We start from the raw sequence: 16,787 nt of genomic DNA, 5'->3' as shown, positions 1-16,787 counted from the left end.
ATGGCTAATATGTAAGCTGAGATAAACCTACATTCCTTTGTGTAGGACAGACCTGTTTATCATCTTTGGCTAGGCCAGACTGTCTTCTTAAAGCTGTTCAGAGGGAATTCATAACTTCACATAAGAGGTTAACACATGCATTTGACAATTATATTGACCAGTGTGCTATTAGTTTTCAAATGATACTTTACGAGGCATATTTTGGACAAACATCATTGCAGTTGTGTGTGGAGTGTGAATACAGCTATCCTTTCTCAAAATGTCATTGGTGTAGTGTTCATGGGTGGCAACATGGATAGTTACAGATATGAAAAGTGTTCAGTCAAAATCCTCTATTTCAGTTTCATCAAAGATCTTTCTGAAAAATTCTAGTTGGGCTGACATTTTCCATGCTTGGCATCCAATTTTACTTTGATCAAATACTGTACTTTGAAGGGAAGGACACTCCATATTGGCCAAGTAATGATTAATTCCATGATGTTGGTACATGATGATATCTCTTTGTCATAGTTATTCCGGGACTGAATACTTTTACCATGACATCATTACTGTTTTAGCTGTATGTCAGCAAGGCTAAAAGGCTGCTGCCAGTCTACATACAGCCTTTTGCAAAGAAACACCCAACATTTACCTGAACAATTCAGCCTCATTCTAATTGTTATTGCTACTCTATTCAGCTGATATCCATGTAAATCTCTCAGGGGTCTATGGCAATGATTTCCATGCATGGACATTTTGGCCAGTCCTTGCCCAACGTGTCTGTGTAAATTCTTGGTTACTTTTTAACATGGTCTTTTTGAAAAAGAGCAAAAATGAAATGGGCACTTCCATGCAAATCCAGCTCCTAAATATAAATGGCATAAGGTCTCAGGGGTGTGCATAAATGTTCCCATGCTATCAGTTGAAATTATAGCATGGAAACCAAAGTATGGTCTTCAAAGACATTGTGCAATTAAGTTAATTTTGTGAGGTGAACCTTCCATTAGATCAGTAGAACAATAGTCTGATACTTTCAGGGTTTTCAAAACAGAAATTTCCTTGAAAAGAGAGAATTAAAGGAGGATTATATTTATTATGATATCTAAGTAATGTAATTAATATAAAACCTCTTTTTACCATTATTTTGTTTCTAAGGCTGGTGTGTTGGGAAGAGGAAAGGGGTGGGGGAAAAGCAGATAGTGCTTGCCTCATGAAATATACAAACTCTTGAGCTTATAGAACTGCCTCTGTGAATCTGTTTACAGCTTTTTTTTTTTTTTTTTTTTTTTTTGACTGGCTAAATTCTAGTTTCACTGTTTTAAATCGCTCAGGATTTTTCCAGAGATGTTGTAACTAAAGCTGTGCATGTGCTGAAGAACCTCCTATCTGTCACTATTAACTGCAGGTAGCACTAATTTACGTATTTTTGGATGGCCTCTGAGAACAATATAATTATCTTTATAAAAATGTGCAGCACAATTGTCACCAGGGAATTAATATTGTGCCTTCAGAAACGTCTCATTGGCAAACATATGTTTGTTTTAAACTTGAGATTTTCTCCAGTGGTATCTGCATGGTCTTTGAGCAGCTTTGTTGTTGGAAGTGGATTTCAATGAAGAGATTTTCCTTTCTTTTAAACAATTCTGCAGAATTCTTGATGTGAAGTGGCCTTCAGTATCATTCAGCAAAAACTCTACTGTGGAAGAAATTCAGTGGAGACTTCAGGCACCATTGGCGGATGATGGGAACGGGTAGCTATGTTCTGTTGTGGGTAGTGGGGAATGAGCAGGAAGTGCTTTACAGGGCCACTTAGTTTATCACAGAGATTAGGTGCACCACAGAGCATGACAGGATCCTGGAAATGGGGCAATGCCACCACTTACAGGTGGTGAGCATGAGACTCAAGAAGTTCCCTATTGTCATTTCCTTGAGCCAGATTTCTTGATTCCTCACCTGGTCTTTAATTCAGCGGCTGCTGCTGTTGGGGTTCCTCTCTGAGGTTTTCCTGTGCCAGTGATGCGCCAAAATATAAAAAGCCCTGGGATAGCCCAGATCTGTACAGTCAAGTGCAGAGCTGACTGGAGCTTCTCAGGGTGCCTTTCCTGCATAATGGGAACTAGCAGGCCCTAACCTGCTACTTGCTTTGTTCTACATGTGCATGTGTGTAAGAAGGGGCACAGAGGCTCTCTGCACCGCAGTCTCCTACCCGGACTGGTGAGGAAACAAAACCCTGCCTCTCTGAGAAGACCCCTGAGAAGCTGTAGCTATTTGCAGACTTACATTTCTATTGAAAAGCTGACACTTAAGGTAAAAGTCCCAAATAGAATCATAGAATCATAGGACTGGAAGTCCACTCCCCTGCACTCAAGGCAAGACTAAGTAATAACTAGACCAATCCTGACAGGTGTTTGTCTAACCTGCTCTTAAAAATCTCCAATGATGGAGATTCCACAACCTCCCTAAGCAATTTATTCCAGTGCTTAACCACCCAGACAGTTAGGAAGTTTTTCTAATGTCCAACCTAAACCTCCCTTGCTGCAATTTAAGCCTATTGCTTCTTGTCCTATCATCAGAGGTTAATGAGAACAATTTTTCACCATCTTCCTTATAACCCTCCTCCTTTAATGTACTTGAAAACTGTTATCATGTCCCCTCCAGACTAAACAAACCCAATTCTTTCAATCTTTCCTCATAGATCATGTTTACTAGACCTTTAAACATTTTTGTTGCTCTCCTCTGGACTTTCTCCAGGTTGTCCACATCTTTTCTGAAATGTGGTGCCCAAAACTGGACACAGTACTCCATCTGAAGCCTTAACAGCACAGAGTAGAGTGGAAGAATTACTTCTAGTGTCTTGCTTACAACACTGCAATAGTGTTACACTGTTGACTCATATTCATGTTTAGAAAAACAATGTCCCATCATAAATCAACTGCTTCCCACCAAATCTCCCAAGTCTGCCCAGTGTCCATCCCCTCCATCAGAGTAAAAGGACCTTGCAGCATGCCTGGAAGGCCAACACATTCAGGTTCTGATGGACTGGTGGGTTTGGGAGAGCGAATTCCAAACTACAAGATACCATCATAGAGAACATCGTTCTGCTAGACCCCTTCCAGACTTTTAGCTGAGGCACCTCCACTAACTGCCACTGTGGCAGAATCACAAGAATAGAAGGATAGTCTCACAGCTATGATGTCCTGCTCAGGAATTGTGAGCCACTGTTACCCACCTCTGCCTCAGCAAGTGAGAGTTTGGCTGTTGTTAAGATGTATGTCAGCTCCCTGACATGCCAATCTGTCTGCCTTGCTAGCAAACTCTTCAGGACTCTGCCAACCTTGCAGGTAACTCTCAGTGAACCCCAACTCACGAGTTCCCCAGAGACATCTCTCTGCCGTGTCCAGTGCCTCTCACTGTGACATCCACAGATATAATCACTTCACAGAAATGATCAATAGACAGAACAAAGGCAAGCCTGTTAGTTTAGCTGAGGACTCACCCTCCACTTTAATGCACAGTACTGAGATGGTTTTGTAATAAAACAAGAATAAGTTTATTAACAAAGAAAAAAGATTTAAGACACTAAGCAAGAATCCAAAAGACAGGTATGGTTACAAACAAAATTCTCCCATCAGCCTATTACTGTCTACATTGTGGGTTAGGTTGGTTTAACTGTGTCACTCAGGGGTGTGGCTTTTTCACACCCCTGCGCTGTATAGACCAGGCCTAGGCTCTCCTTATATTACTCAATGTCCATTGTCTCTGCCTTAAGAGCCAGGAAGGTTTCCTGGGGTACAGATGATGTCCCCTGGCATGATTGTTAAAAGGTCTCTTCTCCTGCTTATTTAGCTTGATGACTTTGTTTATCTTACATGTAAATGTACTTTCATTGTCAACTGCTGGTAACCAAGCAGCTTGGACAGGTAAATACACAGTCCTTTGTTTAGGGAAGGCTGGGGTTTATGCTCTGCTGCCCAAACACATTTTAAGAACATATTTCCAGCAAGCATCCATAACTCTTGGTATACAATCCGTACATACATCACACAATGATTTTTCAGCACCACAGTGTAAAGTAAGATACTAGTTTACATATGATGCCTTACATGACAACGAACATATATATGATGAAAACAGTGTGTTGGGGTAATGTGTGTCAGGCCTGATGTGAATTACAGTATCGGAGGGGGGGCGGGTGCCAGTTGGCTTCTAGGTAACAGCAGATATCCAAATTCCATACCATTTAGGGCTTCATATATCATTAAACACCATGAGCTCCATTATAATAATATCATAAAGTGCAAAGGGCACCTCATGGAAATATCTGATGCAAATACTGGCACACTGCTTCCCAATAGCAGCAGCTATTCAATATATTTTCAATCATTGTTTGGATTCAGACAAGATAATAGGGTCTCCTTCTCTAAGAGACCCAGCATAGGCAATGGGCAGACAGTAGAACACCACTAATTCACACTAATGACTGGAGGAGACCTGTTTTATGGTAATACTTCATAAAGTGCTAGTAAATGACAGTAGTATATTTTATAAAAATAATGAAGTCGTGGTAATATGAGATCACTTTACAGCCCTCTGCTATTAAATCTTTGCTGAGAAGTGGGGAGGGAGATCGCCACGTTTTTGTGCAAAATCCTAAAGCAGGTTGGTGAAATGTAGTTTATCATGAGGTCTAAAGAGAAGAAAACCCTGCTCTCCATGTCTGTTGTGCAATTCTTTTTCTCCTGGGTATTCATTTGCCTGAAGATAAAGACAGGGAACTCTGCCACACACTAATTCACATCAAGATGTCTCTCCCCACCCCAAACTATTCATATTATTACATTGATTAATGGAGCATTCTTTTTCTGGTGTGTTCCCATTTTCTTGGATGTCACCCAATACTCTTGTGAGGAACAAACAAAATCAATTACTCCTACGTGACGCTGTGCTCAGAGCACCCAGATCTGTAAGCCAGTGTGTTACCTCTCTGCCTTAGCAAGAGAGCACTTTGCTAGAGTTTAGACTATGTGACAGCTCCCTGCCTCACCAGTCTATCCACCTTACAAGCAAACTCTTCAAGACTCTGCCAGTCTAAAACTTGTCTTGCAGGTAACAGTCAGCGAACCCAACATCCCGAAAGAAGTCTTTCTGCAGTGTCCAATCCTTCTCACTGAGCACTCTGGAGAAATTATTAACTTTGGTGCCTTCAAAGAGACAATGCACACACCAGGCTGTTAGTTTAGCTGAGGTCCCACACTTTAATATACAGCACTGAGATGGTTCTGTAATAAAACAAGAATAAGTTTATTAATAAAGAACACATTTCAATGATACTGAGGCAGAATAAAAGAGACAGAAAATGGTAACAAACAAAACAAAAATAACACACTTTCTAGTTCCTAAAACTTCATTCTAGCAAAATATGTCTTTGCCTAAAAGTGTCTCAAGACACATCAGTGTCTCCATGCCTTCAGGCAAGAGGATTCAACATTCATACAATCAGAAGGTGCTGGCTTCTTTTTCCCCTATGGGATGGAGAACTAGAATGTCTTTTTGCTCCCCTTATATTTCCCAAGGTTCATTGTCTTTGCTTCAAAAGCCAGAAAGACTTCCTTGGGGGTTCAGACTCCCCTGTTGTGTTCAGCAAGCTGTTTCCTCCACTGCTTGTTTTGATGCTTTGTTTACCTTATATGTAAATATAATTTCATTGTCTATGGCTGAAAAAGCTTGACCTAGACAGCTAAAACCACAATCCTTTGTTTAAGGCAGACTTGCCTCCAAAACACATTTTAAGAACCTGTTTCCATGAGACATACATAACTCTTTATATAAACCGTGCACCTGTCACACAATGATATTCATGGCCACCATATTGCCAGTTATCATATGCTACATTACAGGACACTGCTTGGCTAAATGTTCTGACAACAGTGTGTTGAGTGTACCCTTGCCAACTGGCATAAAGGGGCTGTTAGGGACATATCCTATCCCGCCAATCAGCACCTAAGAGTCTCCAGCATTCTGAAAGGCTTCTCTTTTGCCAAAAGAAATGTCTGGGTTATAACTGGCTGAGCCTTGTGGGATAACTGAATGGATAGCAAGACTTTTTGTTTTTCCAAAACAAATATGATACTCCCATAAATAGAAGTGTTCTCTTCTTTATAAAAATAATATTTTAAATCCAGTAAAAATGCAGAGAGTTAACAAAAGCTGGTTGGAAAAGGTTTTTTCCCCATGGTAAATTTTGACTGTTCAGCAAAAATATCAAGAGCTGAAAAATCAAAGATTGAAGACTTTAATCTTAAAACAGAATATTTCAGTTTAGAAATATCACCACAGTGCCTCATGGGAATTGTAGTTTGGGTGCATTCATTTCTGTGGGCCAGATTCCCTATCTGGATTATATCTCTCATGATGCATCATTGTCTTGCAAAGCCACCACAATGAATCTTGGGAATCCCTGGTCAAGGTCCATCATGGAAAATGTAGTCCAACTGAAGAGCTCAGCACGTAGAGAATGGGGACGTGAGACATGCAATCTACAATTTCCATGAAGCTCCCTGACGTACGTTGCTGGCATTTCAAAACCAAACATTTTTGGTATTAGGCTGAAAATTTTCAGCTTTCAGCAATCCCCTGCCCCAAAACATGGTGTGATCGGGTGACTGGCCCCATTAAGAGGAAATGGGGTCAAAGTGCACTTGTGACTCATCAGTTGGGCTTAAGAGAAGGCACTGGGGTCATATAAAAAGGGACACACAGGAAAGGAGCAGGTGAGAGCTGCCTGAGAGGAAAGGAGAGACCCAGAGAAAAATGGGAGCAGCAGAGGAGAGCTGGACTATAGAGCTTTTGGGGAGAACTAAAGGTAAAGAAAGTTGTTGGTGAGAACTGGCTAGAGCTGTGGAACCCCTGCCAAGTTACAGGAGAGCTTGTGTAGAGACCCCCTAGGAACTAGGGGAAGAACCAGCCTGGCTAACAGAAGTTGAGCCGGAAACAAAAAGAGGGTCCCTGCTGATGGGTTGATTGGGCTCACAGGCAGGAAGGCCTGGGGTGAGTGGGATATCCCCTTGTAGCGGGCCCAAGTGAAGGGCTGCAGGAAGCCAAGCCCAGAGACAAGGGGTTGGACCAGAAGGGAGTTTCCCTGAGCAGGGGAAGCCATCCCAGCTGAGAAAGCTTGGGTGAGTGGAACACTGCAGAGAGACCTGAGTTTTTGCCGCCCCAAGCAAAAACAATTTTGGCCACCCCCTCCCCCCCCCCCGTTTTTTTCTTACCCAACCCCCCAGCCCCACCTCAACTCCGCCCCTTCCTCAAATCCCCAGCCCTGCCTCCTCCCCCCAGGCTTTCAAGTCTAGGAGGGAGGGAGGGAGAGGGAGAAGCAGCGCGAGCGCCACGGCCACTCGGGGTCTCCCCCTCCCTCCCGGGTTTGAGAGCCTGGGAGGGAGGGCGAGCAGCAGCAGCGGAGGTGAGTTAGGGTGGCCGGGGCACATTTTTAGGGGCGGCATGGCCCGCGCTAGAATGCCGCCCCTAAAAATGTGCCGCCCCAAGCACCAGCTTGTTTTGCTGGTGCCTAGAGCCGGCCCTGACTCTCAGGTGGGTGGCCTGAAGAGTAGAGTCCTGAATCAAAGGCAAAAAGAGACTGGTACAGACTGGAGACAGGTTCTCGGGAGGGTGACCTGGAAATGATGTCTCCAGTGGGAAAAGAGCTGTGATTCTCTTGTACTTAGGGGGATTGGGAAGACTGATTTTATCACAAGGGGTCTGTGTATTATCATGTGTACATATACAAATTATACCCAAAGGTGGGACTTCAAATGGACATAGAGAAATGGTGAGTGAAAGGCAAGCTGAGGTAAGCATACTGGATGTTCCATGGCCTATCACAGGGGGCGTAGAGATGTGGGTCACCCCATTGCCCATGGTTTTCAGGTGTTCATATTTTTGTTGTTGTTAAATATTTAAATATTCCATAGAAAGCAGACACTTTCCTCAACTGAAAATTTCTGTCCAGCTCTAGCGTTAACACATTTGCTGACCAACATGATACAATGAGGTGGATTAATATTACCTGTTGGGGATACCCCTTATGGTACAATACTGGTCTTGTCTCTTGGGAGGGTGGCTATGAACATCACAACAATCATATTTTTCTTGTTCATGATGCTCAGAAAACCCATATTTACTGTTACAACACATAGTGATCTAAATCAATATCAATCCCCTATTTTACTAGTTATTCATACGCAGTACGAATCAGTCCCTGTCCTTAAAAGCATATAATAGAAATAGACAAGACAGACAAAATGTTGTTATCCCTGTTTTATGGATGGAGGATTGAGACAGAGAGAGGTTGTGACTTACCCAAGGTCCCAGAAGAAGTCTATGCCACAGCTGGGGATTGAACTGTGATCTCTTAAATCCTAGTCCACAAGACCATCCTTCTTCAGAGGCAGTTTGAGTAGTGGCTAGAGTACTGGACTAGGAATCAGAAGACCTGGGTTCTGTTTCCACTGGCCTGCTGGGTGACCTTGGGAAAGTAATGTAAAACTCTGTGCCTTGGTTTCCTTATTTGAAACATGGGGGTAAAGATACTGATCTCCTTTGTAAAGCCTTTTGAGATCTGGTGATGCAAAGTGCTATATAACAGCTAGGTAATATTGTATCTTATTATGGAATAAGGGAAAAATTAGTAACTTTTACAGATATTTGCTGTAAGATGAGAAGCTCCCGAAAGCAAGACACAAAACCCTTGTTTTTTAACTATTTCCCTTGCCTTTTAAAGTGAGCAGTGATTGGTTTAGAGATACACCAAAGGTAAGTAGAAATAAAGTCATATTAACCATCCTTGTTCCAGTGCCATCTGCTGTACAGTACAAGTTGCTTCATGCTGACTGAGAGCTCTGAGAAAATGATGTAAGCTCCATGGGCTAAAAAATACACACATCAGTTCTGGGCATATTTCATGTTGTCTCCACTCTCTTGCATGGGACTAAACAGAATGTTTTTTCAGGGAAGCCAGATCTTTTTGCAATGGCCCTGATAACTTGGAGTGACGTTATTGACATAATCTGGGACCATATAGAACATGGTTGCAACCAACGTCCTGTAGTGGCACCAAATCTTGTATAAAGGGGGTCAAATGAGGTGTCTTAGACAAGGTTAGGGTTTGCTGGTTATGATTATGCTGTCTATATGTGTGTATCAATTTTGTAGTTGAACTTGTGAATATTGGCTCTATACTGTCTGTATTTCAAACTTATGCTATGCTTCTGGGTGACGTCCTGGACAAGTTGGTGTTAGCTCTGCCTAGCCTGCTTGATGACCCATTAAGGACCATCAGCTATACAATTGACCCATGGAGAGAAGGCAAATACGCCTTGTAACTCAGCAAAGTATGCAGGAACTTGCCCATGTGACTCCAGACTCCATTTTGCTGTAATTTTCCACAGTAAGAACAAAGAGGTGTTCTTACACCTGGAAAAGACTATATAAGGCTGATGCCTCATCTCCATCTTGTCTTCAATCCCGCTTCTTACCTCTGGAGGGACTTTGCTATGAATGGAAGCTCTACACAAAGGACTGATGACCCATCCCAGCTGGGGATGTATTCCAGAGACTTGATTTGAACCTGCAGTTTATTCTATCTCTGCTGCAAGCCTGAACCAAGAACTTTGCCATTACTGTATGTAATTGATTCCATTTAACCAATTCTAACTCTCATCTATATCTTTTTCCTTTTATGAATAAACCTTTAGATTTTAGATTATAAAGGATTAGCAACAGTGTGATTTGTGGGTAAGATCTGATTTGTATATTGACCTGGATCTGGGGCTTGGTCCTATGGGATCAGGAGAACCTTTTTTTTCTTTTATTGGGGTATTGGTTTTCATAACCATTTGTCCCCATAACGAGTGGCACTGGTGGTGATACTGGGAAACTGGAATTGCTTGTGTGACTTGTGGTTAGCCGGTGGGGTGAGATTGAAGGCACTCTCAGTTGGGTCCCGCCAGAACCTCATAGTCACACTTGTTACTACAAACAGGTAGCAATAATCATCACTTGAAGGATCCAGAAAGCATAGAAACGGGGACAGGTATACAGCAGTCACTTATTGTACGCGTGGTGGGACTAGTATGTCCCATATCTGGGAAATACTTCTATTGGCTGTAAGATCAGCTCTCTCACTGTGAGATCAGCTACAGTGAAGGCAAGAACTATTGCTGTTAACTTGGTCAAGTAAGCTATTACATACTCCAGCCTGTATTTTGTCAATGGGACCTACTCTGTGTGGTGAGACCTTTTTCTTTTCTGTTTTTTTCCCCTTGACCTACATCAAAACATTTCCTTGCCCTCAGTAGGGGAAGCAGTGGTAGTGCAAGTGAGATCTGGAAACGTGATGCTTGTCTGCACAAAACAAAGTTATGACCTGACATCTGTATGAGACAAGGACTAAGCAGGAAAAGGGCCTGACAGGAGCTGTACATTATCCAGGATCACTGGTCCAGCTTCTGCCACAAAGGCATTACCATAATTGCAGACTATCTTTGAGAACCTGGGGTGCAGCAAATCGCCCCGTAAGATCACAACAACATTGGACTTTAAATATTTTAAGTACTTTCTTTCATTTAAGTAATTATTCATGTACAAAGCCTTTTTTTTAAACGTCCCATTGACGTTATGACACATGGCTGTGTTGGTAGTCATGAGAGTCTGATTTCTTTTTCTTTATCCACAGGCTACGCTATCCGCCTCTAGTAACAGGGACCTAATAGCTTTGTGACCATCCCCTCTCGTCTCCTAAATTGACTGTGCTCTGCAGTCTCTTCCACAAGTCTTTGAAGATTTTTGGCTTCACTTGTTCATAGGCTGCACGCTAGGGTCAAGCTTCTGAGTCTCCTAATCACTCAGTTCTGGCATAGTCCCATTGCCACTAAAGCCTCTTTTCATGCCTATTTAATGCCTTAGAAGTGCTTTCAAGTGGTCTTTGATAAATCATAGTAAGTGTTATTCCAGTCGCTCAATAGCAGTACCTGCTAGAGTCTTTTTCAGCTCCCAAGGCAGCCGTTCCCTCTTGCCTTATTTTACCAGCGACAGTAATTCATTCCACTTGAGCTGACTAGCTTATTTCACATTTATTTGCACATTATGAGCAGTGTCACTCTACTTACCCTCCAGACAGTAAATGGTTTGAAAAATGCAACTGTAACAAATATTAGGCAAGGGGAAAAAATAGGAAAATTGAACCTTTGCATTCTGAGCCCAAATAAAAACATAATGAATAAATAATGGTTTTGAATTATCTCAATCATCTGGCGTATGCAAAATCAAAGGTGCTGCATAAACTTGCATTATTCCTTTGAGAATACATTTCTCTCTCTTCCCTGTCAGCTAGTTTAGCTTCTTCAACGCAGAGTTAAATAAAATATCACCCATCAGGTCAGGAAAATAATTAGTCCTGCATTGTTGCCTCCTTCCTCAGCAATCAGACTTGACCCATATGTATTATGCATGTTTGCATCCCGTGCCTCTGAGAAATGGAATGTCTATAAACACAGATGAATTTGGGCTCAGTGTGTTTGTACCCAATGCAATACCTACTCCCCCTACCCTGCCATGCACACATAGAGAGAGAGTTGGAAAATTAGCTAGCAAAGGGAACGGATTTCTTGCAATCTGAGGTGTCATGCAGACAGTAGTAAATAACATAAAAGTGCTATATTCTAGTATAATGGGACACATTCCTCCATTTATATGGGAAGAATTACAAATAATACTATAAATAATAATAATAATAATATGCTTGACAGACAATTCAGATAATTCTGCTCACATGGTGCAGCGGGACAGAGGACATCAGTATAGAGGGTGTGGCCTCAGAGACTGAAGAGTCAAGGGGTTAAGCTGCCGATAAGGAGGATTGCCTTGTGATTAAGGCACAACACTGGGTTTCAGAAGATCTAGGTCCAGTTCCAGGCATGGACATAGATTTTCTGTGGAAACTGAATCACTTTGCCTGAGTTCCCCCTCTGCAGAGGATAGACATTCTATTTCACAAAGGATTTCACAATTTTTGAAATTTGGCTTCATTCCACATCGGAACAACCTCCCACCCCCATATTTCAAAATTCTCTGTGAAGGAAGATTACTTCCCAAAATTTCACTTGGGGTCAATCAAAATATTTCACTTCAACAAAATTGAAACATTTTGACTGACTCTTTTTATTTTGTATTATAGTAATACAAAATTTAAAAAAATGAAAAATCATTTCAAAACAAAAAATCAAAAATGTCCAAACAGGATATTTCAGAGTTGTCAGAACTTTTTTTTCCGGTTTTCTTGAGGGGAGGGGAATATCTGGAAAAATCAACTTGATTTCACAATGTGTTTTGATTTTTGGTGGAACTGCATATTTCAATGGATTATGGTTCCATCATTCTTACTCTGACCAGCTCAAATTTCTAGCTTTTGAGCGAGATTCAAATGTACCCTAGTGACTCAAAACCAGAAGGAAAAGAACCCAAAATGTATTGTTTAAAATTATGTGGTTTTGGCTCTTGATTCATGATTTTTGAATGCTTGGGGTTGGCAACAGAATGCATAACACCACAGAACCCAATCTCAGTTGGACCTGCTGGGGACGTCAGTAATCATATCTGATATTGTAGTACCTATCCACTGAGGTAATACAGGAAACTGCTGGGCCCAACAACTTCCAATGAGGGAACTTTCAAAGGGATATACAGATGTTCAGAATCTCTCAGCATTGAGCCCAGTAGACTGAATGGTCTTAAGGAAAAGTCCCTTTTCTTTCTGTGGGATGCCACTCCCGTCTCATATAATCTACTTGTGATTTCCTTTCAGCTGTTTCAATTTGCTGCATAAGGTGTGCAAGGATCAGGCTCTCTGCATAAAGGCTCTAACTAGCTGTCTCTCTCTGGGAGTGCATGAGGATGGTAGAAGGAAAAGGAAAAATGTGTACAATGAAGTACTGAAAAAATTTCCAAACCTATTTTATATTTCTGTGGTGGACTTTGGTTTTGAGATTTCCACTCTGGATTGGGGTTTCTGACTTCAACTGAGTTTGACACTGTATCTGTCTGTGTGCGAATAGGAGCTGTGTGTGTATAGACCTGTGTGTGCAGTCATTTCACAGCAGCAGCTGCAGAAAACTCTTTCTAGGGGTGGACTGACACTGGTAGAAATATCCAGGAGGACCTTCCCTAGTTTCACCCAGATACTGTAGGTTATGTATGGAATGTATCTCAGCCCCAGCTCCCAGCCAGCTAATATCTAGGAGTTAACAGTACTGTGACTAACGCTATTTTGGTACAGCCCTCCTGTGTCCTTTAGCATCAGACCATCCAACTATATTACTCTTCAGCACTTGGAAACACATATACCTGATTTCCCTACAGAGGTTTCTTAATATCAACATTTTGTGATTTTTTTTCTATATTACAGGGAATGTCATGCAGTTAGATTAATAACATGTTTGGGGGAAGACATGAAATGCTCCTTACTCCCACATGTTCACTTAACAAACACAAAATGCATCTTTTGCTGTCTCTCTAGCAATGGAGGATACACTGTGTAGTTTTGTAGTCTGTGAATTGTGCAGACAGAGGTGTTTCCCCGCTGTTGACAATTTCTTTAATGTACACCCTGTTAACATAAATCAGTATTAAAAATACAACTGAATTTGTTTCTCTCCGGCATTCTGAGTGCCTGATACTTGTAGAGTTGTTCCCCTTTTTGCAGTTTCTCTCCGCTCACGTTTCCTGTGTAACTTGCCTTCCTCTCAAAAGTGAATATCAGGCTTAGCTTCCCCTGAGGCTTTGCAGTTCAAAGTGTCCCAATGGGGGGCACCCAAATGCATTGTATTTGGCAATCCTGCAGCCCTGCTGGCACTTGGTAAATGAATGTCACTTATCACACTGTGCTATTGCCACCAAGGATTCAGGACCATGTTGTGTCTGGGGGGTAGTGCCCAATGCAGCTTTTTCCCTCAAAGCTTTGTGCACACCTGGGTTACTGCCTGCAGGCCTTGTGCATGCTAACCATGGCCACCAATGCTAGCCTTGAATGAGATGTGACCTCCTGGGAATGATAGGAGAATTTCAGGTGATTCAGCCCAAATAACTTCTCCTGCCATGCCCATCCCAAGCAAATGCTGTAAATTGGCCCCAAAAGCAGGAGGAAGGATGATCTTGTGGCTAAGGCACTGAACTGGAATTCAAGAGATTGGGTTTCAATTCCTGGCTTTGCCACAGATTTCCTGTGGACTTTGGGAAAGTAATTTAATCATTCAGTACTTCAGTTATCCATGTATCAAATAATACTTCCTTTGTTTGTTTGTTTGGATAAGCTCTTGGAGCAGTGAATCTCATATTATATATACAGGGTCTACCACCCTCTGGCTCCAAACTCAACTGGAGTTTCTAGATGTTACTGTAATATAATGAATAATCAAGTGTAGCCCTTCATTCATAGCTGTACTTCCATCAGCTATTGCTCTGCGTGACTGAAATCATGAACTTACTCCCAAATTCAAGTTTCCCTTGTTGAGTCAGTGGTCAGAACAATAAAATATGTTGAGGTTTTCATGTATTTCCATCATTTCTTTCTTTAATGTAGGTGTCTGGACATAAAACCTAAGTGGGGAAAGTGCGCCAGATATTTTCATCCCCTTGTTTGTCATAATTCTCCATTAATTTAAAATCCAGTAAATTGTGTCACTGTTGAGAGATAGTATTTCCTGGGTGGGCAGAGTTTTTCCCAACCACTTGGAGAAACTATTGAACTCTTGGGAGAGGGGCATAGAAAACATTTCTTGTTTCATTTCTTGTTTAAACATTTCTGTCTGTAAGTAGCAAACCCCATTGCATTTCTCCCTCAAGTTAGTACAGCCAAGGCAAGAATTATTTGGTCTATTTTATGTTGTCTTCAGCTTTCTAAGCTTGATGATGCTGATGATTGATGATAATTATATATGAAGCTAATTACCCCAAAGAAGGCTGGAGGGATCCAAATACTGGACTTGACATTTTCTTTGTTCCCTAAGAACAGGGCATTTACAGATTTGGTCGTGAGACAACAATCAGTTATTCCTTTCCTGAAACTTCATTTCTTACAAGTTGTATTAGCATCCTTCCATGTTGGACCCTGAGATCCGATCACAACCCTTCCATGAATTATAAATGAATTGGAGACAGATGTTTAAAAAACTTCTGATGACAGTCTAGAAAATGTGGTTGGATTCTAGTCACAGAATTATTTGTGCTGCTGCCTGTACTGCACTTGTTCTGTGGTTTTATAAAGGGCTTTAAGGAAAGGAAGGATGGTTCAGTGCCGGCTTAAGACTCAGGAGACCTGAGTTCAGTTCCCTGCTTCTCCATGGGCTTCCTGTGTGAGCCTCTGTCGCCCATCTGTAAAATGGAGCTACTTGCTCTTCCCTACCTCAAAGGGGTATTGTGGTGATAAATGCATGCAAGATTGTGAGGTGCTCATTTGCTTTGGGAAAGGGAGCTATATAAGTACCTATGATATATTAGACATATTTGCCAGAGATTTTATTGCCGTCCCTTTGTTAAACACTCGCCACATAGGTTGGGATTTAGAAAATCAATGAGTGTTGTGCTCCTGAAATCAGGTAGGCACTTTTGAAAACCTCACTCTTAGTGTACAATAAAAGTCTTAAAAATAGAGTTTGTCTATGTTGTGTCCCTGCAGAATTAATTACCATGGTCAAATTCAGGCCTTATTATGGCTGACTCAGCTGCATTGATTTTACACCAAGTCTTATTTTCTCCTTTATGGGGCAGTAAAATAATGTTATCTACATGAATCTAAAGGGGCCAAATTACTCATGGGTATGTTTGTCTTAGTGTATATGTGTGCCTTAAGATAGGTATTTTGGTATGTAACCAAATGTCCATGAAATTTAAAAAAAAATGTATTTTGGTTCAATATGCAATATACCACCCTTATTATATGATCTGGTCTTAAATTCCCAATCCTTCCTTACTGAAACGTTCAAAATATGAGGCTCCGAAGTCTGGAGTGTTTTGGTTTAGGGTATACAGACTGTTTTTTGTTTTGTTTGTTAGTTTGTGTGTTTGTTGTTACAAAAGTTTTCTTTTGGCGCTTATGATGTGGTCTACTTGGTTTGATTTTTCACAATTCCATGAGACTTCCTGACATTTCTGAATTGATTAGAATGGAAATTTTTGCCTACTCATTTGTAAGGCCAAATCCTTGGATACTGATGACAGCATGGGGAGGTATTCCAAGTTTGGGCTCTAAAAGTAACTTTAAAATCACAAGGACTGTTTTCTTTCTAATAGGTTAGAGTTTAAAGGGGTAAGGAATGGCTCACTGCTTCCCTTTATTTTACTTTTAAACTCCAATCTTTTCTCTGCTCCGCTCCTTCCATCTCTACAGAAATTACATCAGCTGTTAAAAACCCTGTGAGCCAACTCCTAATCCTGACACTCTTTTCTCCCTTGCTCATCTCACTTACATATCCACATGCAGTTTGTACTCTATTTGTTAATTCCAACTTGATTGACTGCGGACAGCTTCTGAACCCCATAATCGCCGAAATACCAATGTTTCTCAGCATAACTTAGTATTACACTGATGTCCTGAGCCATTGTATTAGATGTTGTAGAATCTAGATTTACTGTTTCTCTTTGTTTGAACTTTTTTCTTTCTTCCTTTGAAACAGAATGCAACCCTGTTGGTCTCTTGTTTCTGCGAAGCATAAATCAGCAGGCTTAGTCCATAGAAAAAAGAGTGACGGATACAAACACAA

This window comes from Malaclemys terrapin, chromosome 14 (genome assembly GCF_027887155.1).
Source record: "Malaclemys terrapin pileata isolate rMalTer1 chromosome 14, rMalTer1.hap1, whole genome shotgun sequence".
Taxonomy (NCBI): domain Eukaryota; kingdom Metazoa; phylum Chordata; order Testudines; family Emydidae; genus Malaclemys; species Malaclemys terrapin.
Note: the sequence above shows the minus strand (reverse complement) of the source record.